The following is a 27,433-nucleotide window of genomic DNA, read 5'->3' on the forward strand; positions in this document are numbered from 1 at the left end:
ATTTACAAATGAGGAGATTGAGAATGAGAGTGATTAAGTGACTGGAATGAGGTCATGTCCAGTTTGGAAGCGGTAGAATTAGGTTTAAAACCAATTCTCTCTCTCCACCGTGTAAAGGTTTGTTTTACTTTTTTTAATGTTTATTTATATTTGAGACAGAGAGAGAGACAGAGCAGGAGCATGAGCAGGGGAGGGGCAAAGAGAGAGAAACACAGAATCCGAAACAGGCTCCAGACTCTGAGCTGTCAGCAGAGAGCCTGACATGGGGCTCGATAGCAGAACCTGAACCAAAGTCAAACACTTAACTGAGTCACCCAGGTGTCCCTGCATAAAGTTTTTAATAAAATGTATTAACATCAAGTATTTGAAATTCTGTTAAATGGAAGATACAAAAACATTCCATTAAACAACAGTCCCTAATAATTTTGTGCTGCAATACTACAGTCAGCAAACTATAGGCAGGTAGGAATCTTTTCCCCAGGACATTCATCCAGCTGATGGTTCTTGTTCTCAATTTGTTTCTGGGATTCTCAAAGCACTACAAATGGCTAATGGGTAAGAATTTGAGACTAGTTATCACATGAACACTCAAGATACTTACTTGAAAAGTAAACAGTACGTGATCATGCCCATCTCTCTACCAAAAATACTCCTGAAATGTTTTCATTCATTCATGCATACATTTATTTAACTTTAGACTAGAGACTTTAGTCTCTTTTATGCTATGCTCTTTCCAACCTCTGGAAAAGACATCTTAATACAAGCCATAAGCCTCACTTTCATAGTGCTTACTGACATAACTCAAAGGCAGCTCAAACTTTCCTGAACCAGGAGAGTGTACCACAGAGAATCACACTAAAGCCTGCCAATAAAACTAGCTAATTACATTCAACCTGTTAAAATCCAGTAAGAGAGAAAAATGTACCACACATAAGAAAATTTTTGCAACCTAAATAACTTAAAAGAATTTGTTATTTGATCTAATATTCCAAACTAAAGAGGCAATTTCTCCAAAACTGAACCAAAAAGAAATAGAAAACTCAAACAAACCAGAAACAGGGGGAGAAAGGAGTGTCTGGGTAGCTCAGTCAGTTCAACACCTGACTCTTGATTTCAGCTCAGGTCATGATCCCAGGGTCGTGGGATCAAGCCCTGCATCGGGCTCTGTGCTGAGCACAGAGCCTGTGTAAGATTCTCTCTCTCTCCCACACATCCTCTCAGTCTCTCTCTCTCTCTAAAATTAAAAAAAAAAGAATTTTAAAGAAACCAATTACCAGCAATAATTGAATTACCAATCAAAAAACCCCCAACAAACAAAAGTAAAGGATGAAATGGGTTCATAGGTGAATTCTACCAAACATTTAAAAAATAGATTAATACCTATTCTTCTCAAACTATTCAAAAAAATACAAGAGGAAAGAAAACTTCCAAATTCATTCTGTGAGGCCAGCATTACACTGACACCAAAACCAGATAAAGACACTACAAAAAAGAGAAATACAGGCCAACATAGATGTAAAAATACTAAACAAAATATTAGCAAACCAAATCCAACAATACATTAAAAAAAAATCATTCACCAAGGGGCAACTGGCTGGCTCAGGAGGTTAAGCATCGACTTCACTCAGGTCATGATCTCACAGTTCATGAATTCAAGTCAGCATCAGGCTCCTCACTGACAGTGCAGAGCCTGCTTATGATTCTCTCTCCCCCAGTCTCTCTACCCTTCCTCTGCTTGTGCTCACACACACACTCTAACTCCCCCTCTCAAAAATAAACTTAAAAAAAATCATTCACCACAACCAAGTGGGATTTATTCCCAGAATGCAAGGGTGGTTCAATATTCACAAATTAATCAAAGTGATACATCACATCAACCAGAAAAAGGATAAAAACCATATGATCACTTCAATAAATATAGAAAAAGCATTTGACAAAGTAAAACATCCATTCATGATAAAAAACAAAAAACAAACAAAAAAAAACCTCTACATGGGCACCTGGGTGGCTTAGTCAGTTAAGCATCCAACTCTTGATTTCAGCTGTCATGATCTCACAAACCATGAAATTGAGCCCTACATCAGGCTCTGTCACTGAAAGCACAGAGCCTGCTTGGGATTCTCTCTCCCTTTGCCCTTCCCCTTCATACAAACCCAAGTGCTTGTGCGCATGCACTCTCTCTCTCTCTCAAAAAGCATAAAAAAAAAAAAAAAAACCCTCAACAAAGTAGGTTTAGAGGGAACATACCTCAACATAATAAAGGCCCACAGCTACCATACGAAAAACTCACATCATACTCAACAGGGAAAAACTGAGAGCTTTTCTCCTAAGGTCAGGAACAAGACAAGGATGTCCACTCTCACCACCTGTATTTAACATAGTACTGGAAGTCCTAGATGCAGCAATCAGACAACACATGGAAATAAAAGGCATCCAAATTGGTAATAAATAAAACTTTTACTATTTGCAGATGACATGGTTTTTTATATAAAAAAACCAAAAGATTTCTTCAAAGAATTACTACAACTGTTAAATGAATTCAGTAAGGCCACAGGATACAAATCAAGATACAGAAATCTGTTGCACTTCTAAACACTAATAATGAAGCAGCAAAAAGAGAAATTAAGAAAGCAATCCCACTTACAATTGCACCAAAAAGACTAAAGTATCTAGGAATAAAGTTAACCAAGGAGGTGAAAGACTTGTACTCTGAAAACTATAAAATACCAGTGAAAGAAATTGAACATGACCCAAGGAAATGAAAAGATATTCCATGCTTATAGATTGGAAGAACAAATACTGTAAAAATATCTACACTACACAAAGCAATCTATAGATCTAATGCAATCCCTATCAAAATATCAACAGCATTTTTTACAGAACTAAAACAATCATAAAATTTGTATGGAACCACAAAAGACCCTGAATAGCCAAAACAATCTTGGAAAAGATAAAGTTGAAAGTATCACAATTCCAGATTTCAAGTTTTATTACAAAGCTGTAGTAATCAAAACGGTATAGTACTACCACAAAAACAGGCACAGAACAATGGAACATGACAGAAAGACCAGAAAGAAGCCTGTGATTATATGGTCAATTAAACTTCATCAAAAGAGGCAAGAAGATGCAATGGGAAAAAGACTCTTCAACAAATAGTGTTGAGAAAACTGTACAGCAAGATGCAATAGAATGAAACTGGACCACTTTCTTACAATATACACAAAAATAAATTCGGGGCACCTGGGTGGCTCAGTCGGTTAGGTGTCCGACTTCAGCTCAGGTCATGATCTCACAGTTTGTGAGTTCGAGCCCTGAGTCGGGTTCTGTGCTGACAGCTCAGAGCCTGGAGCCTGCTTCAGATTCTGTGTCTCCCTATTGCCCTCTGCCCCTCCCCTGCTCGCACGGTCTGTCTCTCTCTCTCTCAAAAATAAATATACATTAAAAAAATTTTTTAATAATTCAAAATGGATTAAAGACCTAAATGTGAGACATGCAACCATAAAAATCCTAGAAGAGAGAACAGGCAGTAATTTCTTTGACACTGGACATGGCAACTTCTTTCTGAACACGTCTCCTGAGACAAGGTATAAAAGCAAAACTAAACTACTAGGACTACATCAAAATGAAAAGCTTCTGCACAGCAAAGGAAACCATCAACAAAACTAAAAGGCAATCTACAGAATGGGAAAAGATATTTGCAAATGACATATTTGATAAAGGGTTAGGATCCAAAATATATGAAGAACTTAAACAATACCCAAAAAACAAATAATCCAATTGAAAAAATGGAAAGAAGACATGAACAGACATTTCTCCAAAGAAGACATACAGATGGCCAACAAAGACATGAAAAGATGCTCAACATCACTCATCATCATGGAAATGCAAATCAAAACTACAATGAGACATCATCTCACACCTGTCAGAATGACTATAATCAAAACCACAAGCAACAAGTGTTGGCAAGGATGTGGAGAAAAAGGAACCCCTAGCATTTTTGGTGGGATTGCAAATTGGTGTAACTGCTGTGGAAAACAGTATGGAGTTTCCTCAAAAAATTAAAACTAGGGGTGCCAGGGTGGCTCAGTCAGTTAACATCTGACTTTGGCTCAGGTCATGATCTCACGGTTCATGAGTTCTAGTCCCACATCAGGCTCTCTGCTGTCAGCTCAGAGCCTGCTTCAGATCCTCTGTCCCTCTCACTTTCTGCCCCTCCTCCACTTGTTCTCTCTCTCAAAATTAATAAGTAAACTTAAAAAAAAATAAAAATAGAACTACCCTGGGGCGGGGCACTTGGGTGGCTCAGTCAGGTAAGCATCCAACTCTTTATTTCAGCTCAGGTCATGATGATCTCAGAGTTCATGGGTTCAAGCCCCAGGACTGGCTCTGTGCTGACAGCAAAGGGCCTGCTTGGGGTTCTCTCTCTCTCCCTCTCTCTCTGCCCCTCCCCTGCTCATTGGCACACACTCTCTCTCTAATAAATAAACACTTATTTTTTTAATGTTTATTTATTTATTTTTGAAAGAGAGAGAGAGAAAGGGCACACAAGCTGGGGAAGGGCACAAAGAGAGGGAGACACAGAATATGAAGCAGGCTCTAGGCTCCAAGCTGTCAGCACAGAGCACAATACGGGGCTCAAACCCATGAACCGTGAGATCATGACCTGAACTGAAGTCGAACACTTAACCGAATGAGCCACCCAGGTACCCCAATAAACATTTACTTTTTAATTTTTTTTAATGTTTATTTATTTTTCAGTGAAAGAAATGGGGGGAGGGGCAGAGAGAGAGGGAGACACAGAAGCCGAAGCAGGCTCCAGGCTCTGAGCTATCAGCACAGAGGGGCTTGAAACCACCAACCAGGAAATCATGACCTGAGCCAAAGTTGGATGCTTAACCAACTGAGCGACCCAGGTGCCTCTAAATAAACATTTAAAAACAAAAAAAAAAAGAAGAAGAAAAACTGCTCTGGGGCACCTGGCTGGCTCATTAGGTACAGCATGTAATTCTTGATCTCAGGGTCACAAGTTCGAGCCTCATGTTGGGCACAGTTTACTTAAAAAGAAAAAAATTAAAATTAAAATTAACAAAATAAAAAATAACTACCCTAAGATCCAGTAATCACACTACTGAGTATTTACCCCAAAAAAACAAAAACACTAATTTGAAAAGATAAATGCACCCCTACATATGTATTTCAGCATTATTTACAGTAGCCAAACTACAGAAGCAGCCCATGTGTTGAATGGATAAGGAAAATGTGGTATATACACAATGGAATAAAAAGGAATGAAATCTTGCCATTTGTAACAACATGGATGGAGCCACAGTGTGTAATACTAAGTGAAATAAGTCAGAGAACGACAAACACCATGATTCCACTCATACGTACAATTTAAGACACAAATGAACAAAGGGAAAAAAGAGAGAGAAACCAAGAAACAGACTCAACTATAGAGAACTAATGGCTACCAGAGAAGAGGTGGGTGGGGGAATAGATAAAACAGGTGATGGTGATTAAAGAGTACACTTATTATAAGCACTGAGTAATATATAGAACTGCTGAATCATTATACTGTATACCTGAAACTAACACTGCATGTTAACTATAATGGAATTAAAATAAACAAAAAAATAAAAAATAGGCAATATCTTAGCTGACATGCCACCTTCCACTACAAAATTAAAATGGTAATGTGCTACTAATCTTCATCCTAAATAGTGTAAGTATAAGTAACAGAGAGAGACAAAAAAATTTTGAGGTTTTTATTTTAGTGTACACAAATTTTAATGGGGAAAGAGACAGAAGTAGCAAAAGGAAGGAAAAAAGAAAATGAAATCATAAAAGTGGTGGCATAACTATTATATAAAAATTATAACGCTATCATTGCTAGTAGCATCAAATTTTTTAACACTCATTTGGGTACATAGCTATCTTACTCTTCAGAAAGTAAGTTAATTTAAAATAAATAAGTCTAAAAAAGTTTATGTTTTAAACTAAAGGGTTTTTTTTTGTTGTTGTTTGTTTGTTTGTTTTAATATTCATTTTGAGAAAGTGTGAGCAGGGAGAAGGGCAGAAAGAGAGAGGGATACAGAATCCCAAGCAGGCTCCATGCTGTTAGCACAGAGCCTGATGGGGGCTCAATCTCATGAATCTTGCATTCATGACCTGAGTAAAAATCAAGAATTGGATGCTTAACCAAATGAGCCACTCAGGCGTCCCTAAACTAAAGGCTCTTTAACAAACTCATGTTTAGTACCAAAATGAATCCTGAGAGATAAGTTCCAATATGGAACCACTAAAATCAAAACAACTATTTTAGGTGAGTTGGGTCTATGTGAATTGTACTTTAAAGTGTTTTTATTTAGCATTTTAGCCAAGAGAAAAAAATTTTTAAATACATGTTGAAATCTAGAATTCCGTGTAATTTTTTTAATGTTTATTATTTATTTTTGAGAGAGACAGAGCACGAGCTGGGGAGGGGCAGAGAGAGAGAGGGAGACAGAATCCACAGCAGGCTCCAGGCTCTGAGCTGTCAGCACAGAGCCTGACTTTGTGCTTAACCAACTGAGCCACACAGGCACCCCTACATAATTTTAATGGATATATTTCTATGTCTTCCTGTTGGAGAAGAAAATGAGATACTCAAGAATGACAGCTAAAAGTACAAATTACTCTTCACTAATGCAATCCCTAAACTAACATCAAATTTCTTCCAGTATATCAAATACATACATTGTATAACTAAGTATATTTTAAATATATAAAAGAACACTTTTTACAGTCACACAGGCACATTTACCTATTTACTTACAATTTAGAACTGAACACTGTCTGTTAATAGTGCTTTCAGAAAGCCAGAACCCAGGAGTGCCTGGGTGGCTCAGCTGGTTAAGCATCTGACTTCAGTCCAGGTCATGATCTCAAAGTTCTTGAGTTTGAGCCCTACATCAGGCTCTGTGAGGACAACTCAGAGCCTGGAGCCAGCTTTGGATCCTGTGTCCACCCCCCCACCCCTCTGCCCTCTTCTCGCGCCCTGTCTCTCTCTCTCTCTCTCTCTCTCTCTCTCTCTCAATCTCTCTAAAATAAAAAAACATTAAAAAGAAAAGAAAGGCAGAATACATTACAGTACTTTCAAGGAACTTAACTGGGTTAAATTTAATATAAAATAAAAGATATCAAGGGAAACATTCCACTATTTCAAATTTACTTCAGAGGTAATTATAAATGCAAGATGCCTAGATGGCTCAGTCAGTTAAGCCTCCGACTCTTGATTTTGGCTCAGGTCATGATCTCACAGTTCGTGAGTTTGTAGCCAGATCCCCAGGTCAGGTTCTGCACTGGCAGCACAAAGCCTGCTTGGGATTCTCTCTCTCCCTCTCTCTTTCTCTCTACCCCTCCTCCACTGGTGCATGCTCACGCATACCTGTCCTCCCTCTCCCTCTCTCTTAAATATGTTTTAAAAAAAAGGAAAAGAAAAAGTTAATGTAAAAAACACCATATAACACTTCATACTTAGAAAATACCACCTCCATCAAGATTTGACTCAAACTCTAAGGACTGAAATTGATTTTCTATATTCACAGCCTACACAAAAATCAGATCAATTTTACCAATTTTTTAGGATAATTTTGATAAATACACGTATGAGTGTATGTGTGTGTGCCAGCTGACTAGCAGCATGGCAGAAATGGAATTTCTAGAAGATCTGGTATGTTGGAGCTAGAATAAAATTCACAAATATACAGATACAGAATAATTACAGGTTTTCAAATGCAATTGTATTTATCTGGAGGTTTTTTTCCATGTGTACTTGTCATTAATTTTACAAGCACCTTTTAACTTGTAGAGTTTCTAAAAATTGTATTTCTCGAATTCTGTCCTTTGTGTATTAGTGCAACGGTGGTTTTTTTCTTCCTTTGACTATTCTATTGCCTTCCTTCTTTTTTCCCTTCCCTCCTCTCTTTCTCCCTCTCTTCTTTGGTTGTGAATATCAGTTAAACTCCTTCGTGATCTTGGGCAAGAAAATTTACCCCTCTAATTCTCAATTTTCTTTTATGTAAAACAGGGCTGATTCTATCTCATAGGATTTATTATGTATTAAAACACCAATAGGCACTTAATGCTAGTTATCTTCGATTTTTCTCCCCACAATTTATAAACATCTAAAAAGAAAACTCATTTTTTGATGTTTAAAATTTGACCTACTGTCAATCAGTAAAAATTTAAAATATCATGGATGGGGCGCCTGGGTGGCTCAGTCGGTTGAGCGGCCGACTTCGGCTCAGGTCATGATCTCACAACTGGTGAGTTCAAGCCCCGTGTCGGGCTCTGTGCTGACAGCTCAGAGCCTGGAGCCTGTTTTGGATACTGTGTCTCCCTCTCTCTGACCCTCCCCCATTCATGCTCTGTCTCTCTCTGTCGCAAAAATAAATAAATGTTAAAAAATATACATATATAAAAATAAAAATAAAAAATAAAATAAAATATCATGGAAAATTCCAAATTTACACAAAATCATAAGAGAACTCCTAGGCACCCACCAGCCAACTTCACTCATTATCAACATTCTTCCACAAGACATTTTAACTAATAATATACGGCTTCTACAGTCTCTACAATTTGTTCATTGGAATTGTAATACTTTAAAGTTATTAAACTTTGGGGAGTAATCTTCTAGGAATTTAAAGTCTGCTGCCAAAATCTATATGAAATTGAGGAGACGGTATCCATACTATGTTGAATGTCATACTATGTTGAATGGATCCAAGAACAGGATCCAGTGTGTGCTATACTGTGTTCTTTTTTGATAGCAGTGTCACTTTGCTTCTTTGTCTCCTCAAATGATTTTGGATTTAAAATTGTGTAGGGATGCCTAGGTGGCTCAGCTAGTTGAGCATCTGACTCTTGATTTTGGCTCAGGTCACGATCTGAGTTGTGAGTTTGAGCCCCACATCAGACTCCGTGCTGATATGTTGGGCCTACTTGGGATTCTCTGTCTCCCTCTCTCTCTCTGCCCCTCCCCCGACTCACTCTGTCTCTCTCACAAATAAACTTTAAAAAAATAAATAGAGACACCAAATGTTTGATATTATAAGATAGTTTCCCTTTTTCTTTTTAATTTTTTTATGTTTATTTTTGAGAGAGAGAAAGAGGGAGAGAGTGCGAATAGGGGAGGAGCATAGAGAAGGAGACAAAAAAATCCCAAGCAGGGTCGAGGCCCTGAGCTGTCAGCACAGAGCCGAATGCACGGCTCAAACTCACCAACCATGAGATCCTGACCTGAGCCAAACTCAGATGCTTAACCAACTGAGTCACCCAGTCACCCTATAGGACAGTTTTCCATTAGTGAATTTGTTGAATGGGCTCTTATCCTAGTTGGTACAGATTTATATGCATACTCCTGTAAGTATCTTTAGTAACCTTGAAGACAATTTCTCTAATACCTGTATTGCTGTATTTATGTTTTAGCTCGTCATTATTGGAGTGGGGATAAAATATTATTAATTGCAAATCATAGTCCATCACAGTCCCAAGAGCCTCAAATCATTGGGACTACTGCATAATATAGAAAATGCCAACTCATTGGTATGGATGAGGAAATGTTAAGACATGAAAACTTGCTATGGAATAAAATTTTAAGGGTATTTTTGCCTAAAGCAAGTCAAATTTTGACTCTAATGAGCATGTTTTCAGCTAGCTTCTCTATTCTCTGGCCCCACAGGGTATACTGTTACTTGACTGGTACATTCTATTATTTTTTCCTATCGTTTAGAGGAAGGTAGAAATTTCCACCTAAGATTTTCTCTCTCTCTACCTATGGCAAGTGAAAATGTCATTCCCCTTCACTCCCTTGGGCTGCCTCTTCTTTTCCTTCCAATCTGGATTCTGTTATTTTTTTAACTGGAAGCTTCCTTGGCATTGTAACTCAAGTTGAAAAGCCTCTTAGGGGGGTACCTGGGTGGCTCAATTGGTTAAGTGTTCAATTCTTATTTCAGCTCAAGTCATAATCTCACAATTTGTAAGTTTGAGCCCTACATCAGGCTCTCTGCTGTCAGTGCCAAGACCACTTTGCATCCTCTGTCTCCCTCTCTCTCCCTACTCATGTGCTCTCTCTCAAAAATAAAAAAAACATTTATAAATAAATAAATAAACAAACAAACAAACAAATAAAGGCTCTTGGTGGGGTGCCTGGGTGGCTCAGTCAGTTAAGGATCTGACTTCGGCTCAGGTCATGACCTTGTGGTTCCTGAGATCAAGCCCTGCATGGGGCTCTGTGCTGTCAGCACAGAACTTGCTTCTGATCCTCTGTCCCCCTCTCTGACAGCCCCTCCCCGGCTCACTTGCGCACTCTCTGTCTCTCTCAAAAATAAACAAAAAAAAAAGCCTCATAGGTATTACCTAGGAAAAATTAAAACATGCCCACACAAGGACTTGTATGGAAATGTTCTGGAGCAGCTTTATCCCATAATGGCTAATGGAAACCACCTGGTGACTGAATGAACTGTGGTACATCCATACAATAGAATACAATGCAACAATAAAAAGAAACAACTATTAATACATGCAAGAACTAGAAGCAATCTCAAATTCAGTATGCTAAGTATAAGAAGTTGGTCACAAAAAGATACCTACTGTATGATTCCATTTTTATTTGACATTCAGAAAAAGACAAAATGATAGGAGCAGAAATTAGATCACTGGCTGCCAAAGGTTGAGAATGAGCGAGAAGACTGACTACAAAGAGGCACAAGGAAACTCTCTGGAAGTCACAGAAATATCCTACATCCCAAATGTGATGATGGATACTATATACATCAAACTGTACACCTAAAAGGGATGAATTTTATCCTATGGAAATTATACCTAATTAAGCCTCATTTAAAAAAAAAAGATGGCATAAATATAGTCTCTGCCTTTAAGCTCATAGTCTGGGGTAATATATAAACACATAAAAGAACGAGGTAAATGCCATAATAAGTTATAAACAAAGTTCTGTGGTGGGATGGAGGAAGAGTAAAATTCTGCAGTGGAGCAAAGGGTTCTTAGAGAACACAGTATCTAAACTATGTCTTAAAGTGTGAGTATAACTATAATGGACAAAGAAGGAAGAAAAGCATCCAAGTAGAGAGAACAGCTGATAGAAAAGCACAGAAGTTACAGAGACAGGACCTAAGAAAGGTGTAAGAAAAAGTCAGTATGGGCTTGAGTATAGTGTATAGAGTGGTCATGATGACAGAGGAAACAAAGTATAAGAGTAGAGCCTTATAAACCACGCTGTGGAATGGTATGGCAGAAGAAACAAACAGTTCTGAAAGGTGTTAAAAATAATCTTGGTGGCGCAGTCGGTTGGGCGTCCGACTTCAGCCAGGTCACGATCTCGCGGTCCGTGAGTTCGAGCCCCGCGTCGGGCTCTGGGCTGGTGGCTCGGAGCCTGGAGCCTGTTTCCGATTCTGTGTCTCCCTCTCTCACTGCCCCTCCCCCGTTCATGCTCTGTCTCTCTCTGTCCCAAAAATAAATGAAAAACGTTGAAAAAAAAAAATTTAAAAAAAAAAAAAAAAAAAAAAAAAAATAATCTTAACAAGAGATACTTGGGGTCAGAATTAAGGAGACTATTTAGTGATGGACTGGTTGTGGGAATAAGGAAAAAGATAAGTCAAATCAAGTTTCTGGTCAGGGCACCTGGGTGGCTCAGTCAGTTGACCATCGACTCTTGATTTCAGCTCAGGTCATGATCTCACGGTTCATGGGATCAAGTCCCAAGTCAGGCTCTGGGCTAACAGAGCAGAGCCTGCTTGGGATTCTCTCTCTCTCTCTGCCCCTTCCACGCACACACACATGCTCTCTCTCTCTCTCTCAAAAGTAAATAAACATTTTTAAAATATCAAGTTTCTGATAAAGGCAAAGTGATACCATTGAAATGAAGAATGAAAAAAGGAAATACAGTTGTGTTTGATAATCTCAGGGGGAGGCATCTGGCTTCCATTTTCCTATCTACTAATTAGTTTACTTGTATTCTTTCTCTAACTAAAACTGAGTTTTATTATAAGTTATATATTTTAACTACTTTATAAAATAACTGTTAAGAAATAAAGGCAACCTAGCAACCTAACCTCTCCAGTCCTGTTTTCTTGTTAAAAAACTAGTTTAAGGAGCACCTGGGAAGCTCAGTTGGTTAAGCATCCTACCTTGATTTTGGCTCAGGTCATAATCTCACGGCCGTCAGAGCCCCATGTTGGGCTCCTTGCTGGGGCCTGATTATGAATCTCTCTCTCACTCTCTCTCTGCCCCTCCCCCCACTTGTGCTCTCTCTCTCTCTCTCTCTCTCTCTCTCTCTCTCTCAAAAAAAAAAAAAAGTTTAATAAAGTACTACCTCAAGGAGCTATTTTGTGAATTAAATGAGATAATCCTTATAAAACACTTACATTGCCTATACGTAATTGACACTCAGTCACACACCCTAATTTACGTTCAAGTTCAGCTTTCTTACAACTGGATCAAAGCATTAATTTCAGTCTTTCCTCCTGAAGCACCACTTGAATAATTTGATGTAACTGTTCATGCACTTAACCCACAGAATATAAAATCATGTCCAACAATATAAACTAGAAAAATATTTAGACAATCTACTATGCTGAATTTAGAACTTAGCTAAACTATTTCTTAAATAGCTCACTTAACAGAAATTAGTCAACACAACAATCTCTACTGTTCTGAAACAAGGCTCCTGAAATTTTTATGTCAAAAGCCATCTTGTCAATTTAACTGTAGTATCTAAGAGATTAACAAATGGTCATCATTTGACTCACAACTATTTTAAGAGTTCATCCTTGGGCAGATGAACATGTTAAAAATAATAAAACTATAAAGCTCCCTATTAATACAAATGAGATTTCGATGCAGCTTATTAGCATTCCATCGAAATTACCAGGAACTTATAAAGAATTAAGACTCGAAGAATAATGTATTTTTTCTAAGTTGTTTCTTTTGCATGATTAGGGGTCAGAAGAAAAAAAATAAGGTTTCTTTTCACCATTTTATAACATTCTACAATTCTAAAAGGTCAGAAAACTCCTTTAATTACCAAAATTTAAAACACAACCTCCACACATACAATTTCCCAAGAACTTTTATTTATTTTCCTTTGGTAATACAGGGTTGTTTCTAAGATGAAAATTGCTCATCTATCTGTATATATAAATACAAGGGCTTAAAAAAAAAAGAAAAATGACAAATTTTCTTTCCCTACAACGTCTTCATTGATCTACAGAATTCTATAACCTATAATTACCTCAGTATTTCTAGGTGGGAAATAACCTGACCTAATATACTATAAGTTGGTCCTATATTTTCTTCACTGGCTATTATATACCCATTATTTTGTTCTATGTTATAGTTGTATAATATAGTGCCAGCAAGACAGGACTAAGATGGCCTAAAAAAAAAAAAAAAAAAAAAAAAAAAAACTTTACAAACATCTACAAATATTAGGTAAATATAACAAAAACTACTTTTCAATGTAGACCTAAGCTTTCAAGAAAAAAAAGGCAATCTCTAAGAGCCTAAAATGAAGAAACAGAAAAACAGTAAGAATTTGAACTGTTATAACAACTGCTAAAGGGGCGCAGGAAGGAAGGCTAGTGACCTAGGGACTAGCATTTTAATGCCTATGTAGAAACACAAAATAAAGTACTGTGCCCACTCAAGGTGGGGAAATAGAAATTAAATCTCCATATACATATGGTACTCTTAAAGCTCAAAAAGTAGATCTCCCTTCCTCCTCCCCTCCAAAAAACTCACCAACTGGCAAAAGGAAATTACAAATAGCCAGTCTTTGGCTGGGCTACTATCTTAAAAAAAGAAAGAGAAAAAAAGTTTTCTCTGGGAAAATAAATTCTGGGATGATCTTCATAGGTTTGGGAGTTCAAATTTACACTATTGTCATGAACTGGAAACCCAATGCTGATTAAAAAAAAAAAAAAAAAAATTTAGGGGCACCTGGGTGGCTCAGTCAGTTAAACATAAAACTCTTAAAAAAAAAAAAAAAAAAAAAAAAAAAAAAAAAAACTCTTGATTTTGGCTCAGGTCATGATCTCCCAGCACATGAGTCTGAGCTCTACATCGGGCTCTGTGCTGACAGTGCAGAGCCTGCTTAGGATTCTCTGTCTCCCTCTCTCTCTGCGCCTCCCCTGCTCGCTGTCTTTCGAGAATAAATAAATATACATTAAAAAAAGATATGAATCACAAGTGAGATTGAAAATATGAAACATTAAGAGACATGAAGGATAGAATGGGAAAAAAACCAACATGTCATGTATTAAGAGTTCCAAAATACAAATAGATAAAATGAAGAAAAGCCATTATTCATGAAAATTCTCTAGAAAAAACACGAATCCTCAAATTTAGGAAGTACCACCACCCATACATAGGTTATGGTGAAACTACAAAACCCCAAAGTCAAAGAAAGAATCTTAAAAGCAACCATAGAAACAGATTACCCATAAAGTTAAGCAATTACAACTATTAACAGTAATAACTTCAACAATAAGAACAGAACAGTATCTTCAAAATATTAAGAGAAAATTATTGTCAACTAGAAACCTGCATCCAGCTAAACTACATTCAAGAGCAAGGTCAATATGAGGAAATTTCTAAACAAAAACAGAGTTTACCACTCAAAACCCTCAATGAAAGAACTACTGAAGGATACACTTCAGAAACAGAAACAAAAAATAGAGTGATATACAAGACATACATGTGAGCCAACCATTTAGTAAATATCAGTAAGTCTAAGAACTGTGAAGAAATATAATCTTCCTGTTCTCCAATATTCAGTGCCTCTGCCTGCAAGGGGATTATATGCACTTATCCTGTGAAACTAAAGAATGAGATGATAACACAAGCATGGCCATATGATTTCCCTTGATCAATGAAATACAAATGGAAGGGACTTGTCACGTGGGAGCAGAAACTTAAGAGCATCAAAGTTCAATACTATACAAACAAATTTGAGGAAGGGAATGGTAAGAAATAAGCCAAGATCCAGATTACTTATCTGTCATATTAAGTAACTTGGCCTTTACCCAGAAAAGAATGAAAAACTGTACAAAGATTTTGAAAGGAAAATCAAATGGTCATATTTTAACTGTACATAAAATATTCCAGAAGTTGTGGAAGGTATTTGAAAGAGACTAGAGAAGCAGGAATACCAGCAAGTAAGTTATTCCAACTATACAGGAAAATAATTGAGTATCTCAACTAGCGTAGTATACTGAAGATGTAGAAGAGAGAAAGGAGTACAGAAATATTCAGTATTCCAAATGATATTCCAACACCAATATTCAAATTAATGACCCCGAATTATCACATAAAAGACCAAATCACCATCAGTATACTGTTAAATATCACAAAAAAGTTCAAATTTACGAGTTTAAGAATTTTTAAATAATCTCTACATACAACACTGAGCTCAAACCTACAACCCCAAGATCAAGAGTCACATGTTATTCCGGGTGCCTGGGTGGATCAGTGGGTTAAGTGTCCAACTTCAGCTCAGGTCATGATCTCACAGTCTGTGGGGTCGAGCCCCATGTCAGGCTCTATGCTGACAGCTCAGAGCCTGAAGTCTGCTTCAGATTATGTGTCTCCCTCTCTCTCTGCCCCTCCCCCACTCATGCTCTCTCTCTGTCTCAGAAATAAACATTAAAAAAATTAAAAAAAAAAAAAAGAAATGTACTGGCAAAGTAATAAAGGACATTAAAAATTTATCCACATGCATCCCTCCACCACCTCATTCTAGACAGGTTGGTAATACAGCCAGAAACTAAGTACCACATTGTATTTCATATATATTGCCATTAGATTGTCCTAGATGCTTTAGATGGGTAAGAGGGAAGAAGATAAAGAATTCCAAGTAAAAGATGTATGAGAGACATCATCATCTCTAATAATATAATCAATGTAGTCAACATATAAATGTCACAAAGATGATAAACTTTACATTTTATTAGAGATCAACAGTCAGGAACAAGAGTGGAGTATACAAGTATCAGAAAATAAATTTAATAAACTGAAGGACAGAAGTACAGCAAAAAAATGGGAGTACCTAGAGGCTAAAGAACTGACACTTTAAACTCCATGAAGGCAAAGTCCATACCTCTCTTGCTCACTGTTTTATTGCCAGCACCATGTAATAGCACACCATTTCTGCTCCACAAATATTCATTGAACGAGTAAATGGATTGATTCCAATGAAAATAAATACATGTTTAATAAAAGGGAATAATGTCATGTTATTAAAGCATAAAAGGAGTCGTCAATATAGCAACATGTAAAATGTTCCACTCTAAAATCTTATTCATAGACAGGGCACACCTGAGTGGCTCGGCTGGTTAAGAGTCCAACTCTTGATTTTGGCTCAGGTCATGATCTCACGGTTGTGAGACTGAGCCCCACATCAGGATCATCACAAAACACAGAGCCTGTTTGGTATTCTCTCTCCCTCCCTCTCTCTCTCTCTCTCTCTCTCTCTCTCTCTGCCCCTCCCCCTCAAAAAAAAAACTTTAAAAAATAAAATACAATCTTATTTACAGTTGATCTTTGACTTCTTAAATAAACATATTATTTGAAAAGTTAAATGCTAAACCCCAGTTAAAATATACACCCTAATTTTTTGGAAGAAAAAATAATCTTGTCCCATAAATTTGAGTATATGGTACTTTATTTGGTAAATCTATCATGGAAACAAATCAACTTCAAGGAAAGGTCATCTGAACAAATGAAACTATGACTACATCCTGACAAACAACTAAAGACAACAAATGGTATTAACTTCTGCAACTGATTAACAAAAGCATCATCTTTTCCTATTAATGCGCTCACTGAGATCAGTATAAAGTCACAAAAAAAGATTATTAAAACCCCACACTTTCCTGGGGCACCTAGCTGGCTTGGTTGATAGAGCATGTGACTCTTGACTTCAAGGTCATGAGTTCAAGCCCCACATTGGAGGTAAGTTTACTTCAAAATAAATAAAAATTTTTTAATGAAAATTTTTTAAAAATTCAGTTTCTTATACAATCAATAAACAAGTTCATTTCAATCCTGAAAATTAAGCCAACTAAATATTAACCATGAAAGTAAAGAAGCAAACTACAATATCTTGTATAAAGATTATGTAATTAATTCCATCCAATTTAAAAATCACATTCAAAAAATAAAAAATAAAAATCACATTCATTAAAACCTTTCTCTTCCTCATACGTATTTTAGGTTATTGGGGGGGGGGGGGGGGGGGGGCCTACCTTCCATAACGCAAATCTTGACTATTAGGCAAGTTGTAAACAATCTAGATACTTTCCAAGTTACTATTCAATTACAAGACTGAAAGATGCCTCAAACCACTTTTTCACATTTCAGGTTTTTTGTAATTATAAACCATATACGGTTTAGTGGTTAACAGCTCAGGTTATGGATTCCCCGAGCTTCAATCTCAACAATATAAACTGCTCAGTGACTTAAGCAAGCTACTTGTCTTCTGTATCTCAGTTTCATCATTTATAAAGTGAATATTATAAGAGTACAATCTGTTCTACTATAACTTATATCTTTGCCTTGAATTACCTCCTACAGAATTGTTAAAGAGTAGAATAATATAGAAATAGTGTGCAAGTGATGCTGGTTGATACGTAATTGTTTCCAACAGAATAAAAAAGAAATCCTTGGCAATATATGAAGACCTTATGAAAAACCTAAAAATTTGCAGAACTGCTTTCCTTTAACACAAATAGTGCCTGGCTTAATGATTCCTAGAATTAGTATGCTTTTTCCACGACATTAAGTATCTGACAATCTGTAAGTACAAATGAAGAAAGTACAAAGACATTTCCTTCTGTACTAAAACAATGAATTAAGGAAAGCTACACATTGGATCAGACATTTAGTATTGATAAAAATGTTGTCTATCAGAAGCTAAAGAAACCAAGCCTACATCTCAAAGAAGGAAGCATAAACTCTAGGGTTAGTTAGTTCCACAAAGTGAATGTGATGCTAACATGAAAATATCAGTAGAGATTTAACCTTGCTAGTATTTTCATCAGGATTATTATTGATTTTGTTAGTATTCCAGTTACAAGGTCCCACAGGTTTTGAATGGCCCACCCCAATCCTATCTTTCCCCATAAATCCTGTTATTTTTAGTACACTTTTGCAGAACACAAGACATTTTGGCAGAAACACCTAACACCTATCTGCGAGAACTCTAAGAATTAACTTGGATCAATACATACATCAAACAGGACCTGGCATACTTAATAAATCTTAGATATTGCTATTATCTATTATAACTCAAAACATTTTTTTTTATTTTAGAGAGAGAGTAAGAGAGCATGAACAGGGGAGAGTGGGAGAGGGGGGGAGAGAGAGAGAAAATCTTAAGTAGGCTCTGTGCTAAGCCACCAAAACACCTCAAAATAACAAATTAATTTTAACTCAAAAGCATACCAGTTATCAATATATGTGTCCCCTACCTCAAGGGTCATAAATCAACTTACCATTAAAGAAAATAAAAACTTAACCCCCAAAAAACCTTAGAAAATAAAGAACCATTAAATCTACCAAATGTTTTAGGAAACTAACAAAATCACCCACTCACACTTCTGGTCATGGGCACTGCCTTACCCATCCAATGACAACTACAGTAAAGAAAATTATTCTGAAATGCTTTGGATTTTGTGTCTGCTGGATGTCTATTAATTTCACAGCAATTTGATCTAGGAAAATGAGTTGGTGAGGGGTACCTGGGTGGCTCAGTCAACTGACTCTTGATCTCAGCTAAGGTCATCATCCCAGAGTCCTGGGATCAAGCCCCACGTCAGGCTCTGTGCTCTCTCCCTCTCCCTCTGCCCCTCCCTTGCACTCACGTATGTGCGCACACACACACAGTCTCTCAAATAAAAACTAATTAAAAAAAAAAAAAATGAGTTGGTAATAATGTTAATAATCATTTTACAATACCTTTATATAATTTTCTTTAATAATATTTTCTCCATTTTAGATACCAGTGAGCCTCTTTATATCAGTTCCTACTTTGTTTTTAGAAAAGATTTGTTGACACTCATTTGAAACTGATTATCATATTACTATCAAGACTATTTTTTCTTAATTTCATGTATTAACAAAATCAACACTTTTTTTAAATGCTTTGTGTTAAAATGTTTTTATATACATATACAGTTATAAGCTCTGAGATATAATAACAATTTTTTGTCAAGATATTGAAGCCCCAAGATCATAAAAACTGGATTCAACTAGATACTATACATAGGATTTAAGATAATATATTTGTATTACTTTATGAGAAACATATTTTCACTAGAAACAACAAAATTCAAACACTTCATTGAGTCCCATTTAAAATTCCCATAGCTTTAAAAGATTTACTATAGCTTATAAATAAAAATACCACACCAATCAAGTTATTATTCATTAACAAAGATCTTGTTAGGCAAGATCTCTTTCAGTTCCCAAGAAAGAGATTTATTTCTAACAAAACGTAATTGAGACCTCATCAGTTCTTCATCTTTCTCTAAGGATATATACTAAAAAAACCCAGCCCTTCATTTCTAAAACTGCAGTTTTTATAGAACATAAATCACTAAAAGATTGATGAGATAAGTCTGGTCAAAAAATGTCTGGGAATGGGGCGCCTGGGTGGCTCAGTCGGCTAAGCGTCCAACTTCAGCTCAGGTCACGATCTCGCAGTTTGTGGGTTCGAGCCCCGCGTCGGGCTCTGTGCTGACAGCTCAGAACCTGGAGCCTGTTTCAGATTCTGTGTCTCCCTCTCTCTCTGACCCTCCCCTGATCATGCTCTATCTCTCTCTTTCTCAAAAATAAATAAACGTTAAAAAAAAAATTTTTTTTTAAATGTCTGGGAAATAAATGTAAACACCCAGGTGCAATAGAAATAACAGAAATTGGGGTACCTGGGGGGCTCAGTGAGTTAAGCATCCAACTTCAACTCAGACCATGAATGATCTCGTGGCTCGTGAGCTCAAGACCTGTGTCTGACTCTAGGCTGACACCTCAGAGCCTGGACCCTGCTTCAGATTCTGTGTCTCCCTCTCTCTCTCCCCTGCTGCTTATGCTCTGTCTTGTCTCTCTTGCTCAAAAATAAATAAACATTAAAAAAAAGGAAGAAGTAACAAAACTTAGAGCATGACCATCAGATAGTTACATAACCTTAGAAGTCATCTGGTATCCAACTTCCTACCCAAAGTAGGACTCTGCTCTATAAAATCCCCAATATGCAGTCCTCCACAATCTCCAGCATCAAGAAATTTGGTACTTCACATAGCACATTTCAGGCACATATATTACTCTTGGACAAATCCAATTAAATCTTTGAAGAATCAGAAAAGATACCAAAAACACACAAAAAATGTTAAAAATCTAAAACTGGGAGTGTTTTATGATATTAGTTTAGCAAATTAGAAAGAATTCATGTACTCTCAACAGCTTGTTTTTGTTTTTGTTTTTTTTTACTTTGTATACCGTCCCAACAGCTTTTAAGCCAAAGACTCACTAGAAAGACTCACTATATACAAGTTGGTTTCTGAGTATATATCCCATTCCATGAAATAATATCAGAGAAAAAAAAAAAAACTACTTTAAGAGCAGGTTGTAAGAGACTATTCTGAAAATAAGTTAACAAAATTGCTCCTTAGGGGTAAAACAGATATTAAGGTAATTCAAAACTGTATAATGAAAAACACAAGCCACCTGATAAGAATCTTCATAAGAAATGTCAGAAAATAGTAAAAGAAATATGGCATTAAGGTCTTAACAACATTATCTTCTGCAGAAATGAATAAAACTAGGCTAACTTTTCTGCCCATGGACACTTCAAGGAAGCATCGTTAAATCTCACCTCCCACTGCCATCATGTCTAAGTCAGAGTCTCCCAAAGATTTTGAACAGGTGCGGAAGCTTTTCATCAGAGGTTTGAGCTTTGAAAACAGACAATGTGAGTCTGATTAGCCATTCTGAGCAATGGGGAACACTCACGGACTGTGTGGTAATGAGATCCAAACACCAAGCACTCCAGAAGCTTCGAGTTTCTCACATATGCCACTGTGGAAGAGGTGGATGCAGCCATGAATGCAAGGCCACACAGGATGGATGGAAGAGTTTTGGAACCAAAGAGGGCTGTCTTGAGAGAAGATTCTCAAAGACCTGGTCCCCACTTAACTGTGAAAAAGATTTTTGTTGGTGGCATTAAACACACCGAAGAACATCATCTAAGAGATTATTTTGAACAGTATGGGAAAATGGAAGTGATTGATATCATGAATGACCAAGGCAGTGACAAAAAGAGGCTTTGTTTTTGTAACCTTTGATGACCATGACTCTAGACAAGATTGTCATTCAGAAATACCATACTGTGAATGGCCACAACTGTGAAGTAAGGAGAGCTCTATCTAAGCAAAAGATGGCTAGTGCTTCATCCAGCCAAAGAGGTAGAAGCAGTTCTGGAAACTTTGGTGGTGGTCATGGAAGTGGTTTTGGTGGGAATGACAACTTTGGTCGTGGAGGAAACTTCAGTGGGCAAGACAGCTTTCGTGGCAGTCGAGGTAGTGGTGGATATGGTGGCATCAGAGATGGCTATAACAGATTTGGTAATGATGGAAGCAACTTCGGAGGTGGTGGAAACTATAATGATTTTGGCAGTTACAAAAATCAATCTTCAAATTTGGGACCCATGAAAGGAGGAAATTTGGGGGGCAGAAGCTTCACCCCTATGGTGGTAAAGGCCAATACTTTGCCAAATCATGAAACCAAGGTGGTTATGGCGGTTCCAGGAGCAGCAGTAGCTATGGCAGTGGCAGAAGGTTTTAATTACTATCAGGAAACAAAGCTTAGCAGGAGAGGAGAGCCAGAGAAGTGACAGGGTAGCTACAGGTTACAACAGATTTGTGAACTCAGCCAAGCACAATGGTGGCAAGGCCTAATTGCTACAAAGAAGACATGTTTTAGACAATACTCATGTGTATGGGCAAAAAACCCAAGGACTGTATTTGTGACTAACTGTGTAACAGGTTATTTTAGTTCCTGTTCTGGGGAAAGTGTAAAGCATTCCAACAAAGGGTTTTAATGTAGATTTTTTTTTTTTGCACCCATGCTGTTGATTGTTAAATGTAACAGTCTGATCATGATGCTGAATAAAAGTGTCTTTAAAAAAAAAAAAAAAAAACCTAGGCTAACTAATGATTGTAATTTAGCAAATGATAAGATTAGGACATTTCCATTTAATATAATAAACACCTTTGAAGTACCAAGCACTGTAAAAAGTTCTAGACGTAAAAGGATAAATGAAACAATTTATTATCTAAGTAAGCATTATAAAATAGAAATCAATTCTGGACTTTTTTCTTTCAGATACACAAAAACTATTAAAAATACTTTAAAGAACATGTGTGTGAAAAGATACTTTACAATATAAAAAATATACTAGATTAGTTTAGCTAGGTCAAGATGAGAAAGAAAACCCTTTCTTTCTCTTTTAATTCACAAACAAAAAAAAAAAAATTCTTATTTTTCGGTTTCCTAAATGTTTTCTCAGTTTAAAATGAACCAACTTAAATGGAAACAAGGGGCCTAAATGATGAATTCTATTACCACCAAGAAACTACAAAGTTTTTAAAATTCATCAATTCATCCACATTTCTTTTATTTATCAACATCAATAAACAATAACAATATCTACTCATGATCTACATAAATGTTCATATACTTTGAGCCATTTATTCCACTTCTGGAAATTTCAATACACAAAGCTGCCTAAGGAAGCATTTCAATAGCAAAAAAAAAAAAAATTTTTTTTTCATCATTTCCTCTTATACTGAAAACTACAAAACATTGATTAAAGAAATTAAGGAAGACCTAAACAAATGGAAAGACAGTCCAAATGCATGCAGTGGAAAACTCAATATTCCCTAAAGTTATCTACAGCTTCAACACCTCCCCATCAAAATCCCAGCTTGCTTTTTCACAAAAAGTGACAAGCTGATCCTACAATTAACACAGAAATACAACGAATCTAAAATAGCCCAAAAAATCTTGAAAAAAAAGAACAAAGTAAGAGGACATATATCCCTATTTCAAAACTTATTACAAAGCCTCAGTAATCAAGACAGTGTGGCCGTGGTGAAGAACAGACATACAGATCAAAGGAAAAAAAGTCCAGATAAATCCTTAACACTTACAGTCAACTGATTTTTGACAAAGATGTAAAGGTATAATTCAATGGGAAAGAATACCCATTTCAACAAAGAGCAGTGAAATCCACATACAAAATGATGAATTTAGAATGGGTGATTGGGGGCGCCTGGGTGGCTCAGTCGGTTAAGCGTCCGACTTCAGCTCAGGTCATGATCTCGCTGTCCGTGAGTTCGAGCCCCGCGTCGGGCTCTGGGCTGATGCCTCAGAGCCTGGAGCCTGCTCCCGATTCTGTGTCTCCCTCTCTCTCTGCCCCTCCCCCGTTCATGCTCTGTCTCTCTCTGTCTCAAAAATAAATAAACAGTAAAAAAAAAAAAAAAAAATAGAATGGGTGATGGGCATTGAGGAGAGCACTTGTTGGGATGAGCACTGGGTGTTGTATGTAAACCAATATGATGATAAATTATATTTAAAAGAAAAAAGAAAAAAAAAAGATGAATTTAACCCCTATCTTATCATTTTCTCACATCACACAAAAATCAACTCAAAATGGATCACAGGCCTAAATGCAAGAGCCAGAACTACGAAACATCTTGAACACAGGATGTAAATGTTCTAAAATTAGACTGTGGTAATGCCTGCACAGCTCTGTAAACTTAATGAAAATCACTAAATTATATACTTATATTAAGTGAATTTTATGGTATATAAATTACACCTCAACAAAGGTGTTTAAAAACGAAGTCATCTCTAAAATATCACAATGACTATTAAATAAATTCCAAAAGAACTACATAGCATATTTCAGAGCCAATAAGGCTAGTAATAGCTACATACAAAAAAAAAAAAAAAAAAAAATTTACAATGTTGGAGTATGATAACTTATCTAAAATTACAAATATTAAAATAATAGCAAATACTTATAACAATACTCAATGTGCCACACATTATTTTAAGTGATTTATAAGTTTTTATTCATTTAATCCTTGCTACAGTGTAGTTTCCCCATTCTACAGAGGAAAAACTGGCACAAATAGGTTAAAAAAACTTGCTCAAGATCACAACAGGGTGTTGGGTTAATGAATGATTTTTTTTCTCCTTTCACAAATATCTTTATATTACTACCATTATGCATTTGAAAAGAGTAGTGAACATCATTGGCTGCCTATCCACTATCCAATTATCCTTTCAATTTCTTACCCGGATTTTTGTGTATCCACCTCTCCCCATACAGCCCATGTACTTCAGAGAAAATTAACCCCATCCTTAGGTACAGTACTTGGTCCTGGTTTGCTTAAGCCAATCAGCCATTTCAATGACCACAGTCACTGGTTCAGTAGTCCAGTCAGGACTCTTGTTTGGAATGTCAGGACAGTGAGGCTCTCTCCTAAGAGATGTGAACAAAATATGTATGGCCCAACCATCACTGGCAGCCATCCTACAACCATGGGAGGAATAACAACAGACTGAAGAAAGCAGAAAAGAAACGGAAAGAAACTGGTATTTAATATTACTGTGTTACTATAATCTTGCCCTACCTTTGGACTTGGAGATAAATGAGCCTTGCAAATCCTTTTTATTGTGTTTCAAACAGGTTCAAGTTTTCTATCACTTATAACATGATGGAGGGCACATTAACAAGTACGTTACATGAGTATCTTTCTAATAAAGGTTCATATAAAGGCTTGAAAAATACCTACAATTTTATATGTCTCACACAGCAGTTTGTAATCTTTTAACTGGAAATTTTAAAATGTGGTTTTTTAAAATCTAGATTTCCAATTCTTCCTGAAAAATCAAAAGGTATGACACCATTGGGCCCATGTTACTGCAGTATAACAACCAAGTAGAACAGAAGCTGCCCCTTTAAGTCTACAAGAACACTCTCTAAACACAAGTCAATAGTAATGGAGCCTCTGTGTGAGGTGCTCAGCTCCTATAGGCATTAAAAGTTTGCACCATTAATATTTAGCAGGACCTATATCAAATGACATGTAATGAGTCATGAAAAATGTATTCTACCTTTTAAACTTTAACATTTTAATTAAAATCATATACTTTTTTAAACAAATTTCATGAAAACATATATTTGTCACCAGCTCATGGGAAACACTATTCTTGAACTGAATACCTTTAAATACCCGATGGAAGCCTTAAACTCAGCAGCAAGTTCTTGGAAACATGCCAATACATTAATTACTCTGGGTCCAAACGTCTGACAATTTTTTTTTTTAGCACACAGATGAAAACAAAATGAAATGGTTTTAAGTTGCAACAAGAAAAATGTAAAAGTTGACTACACGTTTGAAATACCTGAATACACAAGTGTACTATTAATCAAAACTTACCTATAAAACAGATTTGCAAAAGAAATTACAAGAACAGTGGTAAATTTCAAAGGAATTTACAGGAGAGTAAGCTCAAGCTACATTAGCAAAGTTAGGAAGCAGTACTTTGTAAAGACCTCTGGATGTATGGCTCTACCACTAATTTGGACAACTCTAGGGGAAGGGAAGTTAATTTTTTTTTTAATTTTTTTAATGTTTATTTTTATTTTTGACAGAGAGAGAGAGAGCATGAGCAGGGGAGGAGCAGTGAGAGAGGGAGACACAGAATCCAAAGCAGGCCCCAGCTCTGAGCTGCCAGCACAGAGCTGGACATGGGGCTCGAACTCACAGACTGCAAGATCATGACCTGAGCCGAAGTTGGACACTCAACCGACTGAGCCACCCAGATGCCTGGGGAAGTTGTTTAATTTTAACAGCACAATTATTATAGTTTAAAGTAGCTTAACATAGGGGCGCCTGGGTAGCTCAGTCGGTGAGCGTCCGACTTCAGCTCAGGTCACCATCTCGCGGTCCGTGAGTTCGAGCCCCGCGTCGGGCTCTGGGCTGATGGCTCAGAGCCTGGAGCCTGTTTCCAATTCTGTGTCTCCCTCTCTCTCTGCCCCTCCCCCGTTCATGCTTTGTCTCTGTCTCAAAAATAAATAAACGTTAAAAAAAATGTTTTTAAAATAATAAAGTAGCTTAACATATAATCAGTAAAAAAGAATCAAAAGTACATAATCTATTTTAACAAAATGCCTGGAAAAATAGGAAAAAGTTATCACAGCTGTAATAAGTTTAAACTTAACTAATGAAAAATCCAGTGAAGATAGGTTAAAGGAGGTACACACATAAGGATTCAGTGACACTGTTAATAAACTGGTTTTTTTTTAGTTTATTTATTTTGAGAGAGTGAGAGCATACACGTGCACAAGAGGGGGAGGTGCAGAGAGAAAGGGAGAAAGAATCCCAAGCAGGATCCACACTCAGTGCAGAGCCTGACACACTGACGAGGGGCTTGGGGCTTGATCTCATGACCCAGAGATCATGACCTGAGCCAAAATCAAGAGTGGGCCACTTAACTGACTGAGCCACCCAAGTGCCCCTATACTGGTTAAGGTACATAGATGGCTCACAGAGCTTATATCATTATAATATTTCATTACTTATACGTATTATATATTCTTCTGTCTGTATTCTTTTTTTCACAATTTTATAAATCTTAACCCAACATAGTGACTATAAAAAAAGTTAATGATAGACTTTCCCCATCCACATAAAAAAAGTGAATGACCAGAAAAATGTTTTTGCTTTTAAGCAATTTTTTTTTTTTTTTACTATTTAATGCAGTTATATGAAAGCTATTTGAAAGTTAAAGAGGAATAAATGAATTCTACTGATGGAGATTTCATCATTAATATTTATTTAGCAGGACCAATGATTTTTGTGTCCTTATACTGGGGGAAGTTATGCCTCAGCTACACCTACCTGCTCAGAGAAGCAAACAATTCTACATTAACTCAAGAGACAGATGTATTCCTGGAAAGGTTGCCATTATACACAAATTGTAGGCAATCTATTTAACATTTCAGTCTCGATCTCATCCATAAAATGAGATCTATATTAAATAGTTGTTCAAAGAAATATTTAAAAACTTATGTAAAGCACTTGGCCCATTGCCTGGCACACAGTAAACAGCATAACTTGTAAAATCACAACTTTTAATGTAATTTCCTTCTCTGAGCAAAATTAAGATTAAGGCTGATAACTATCAAGAAATATTTAGGTGCTATAGTATTAATGACATTGAGATGGACTAGCTTACCAGATACCTAAAGTGTCAGTTCTCAAGATTTTCTAAAGCCTGGCAAACAACCTACATATCCATGAAGAAA

At 36.6% G+C, this 27,433-nt stretch overlaps 1 protein-coding gene and 1 pseudogene across 6 annotated transcripts in view; one reads left to right on the forward strand and one right to left on the reverse strand.

The window, feature by feature from the left end:
• The window catches only part of LRBA (LPS responsive beige-like anchor protein), a 779,818-nt gene that overhangs the window by 748,440 nt on the left and 3,945 nt on the right, over positions 1–27,433 (reverse strand). The window lies entirely within an intron of this gene.
• On the forward strand, positions 20,941–21,931 carry LOC132692853 (heterogeneous nuclear ribonucleoprotein A1-like 2; annotated as a pseudogene).

Source organism: Panthera onca, chromosome B1, assembly GCF_046562875.1.
Source record: "Panthera onca isolate mPanOnc1 chromosome B1, mPanOnc1 haplotype 2, whole genome shotgun sequence".
Classification (NCBI taxonomy): domain Eukaryota; kingdom Metazoa; phylum Chordata; class Mammalia; order Carnivora; family Felidae; genus Panthera; species Panthera onca.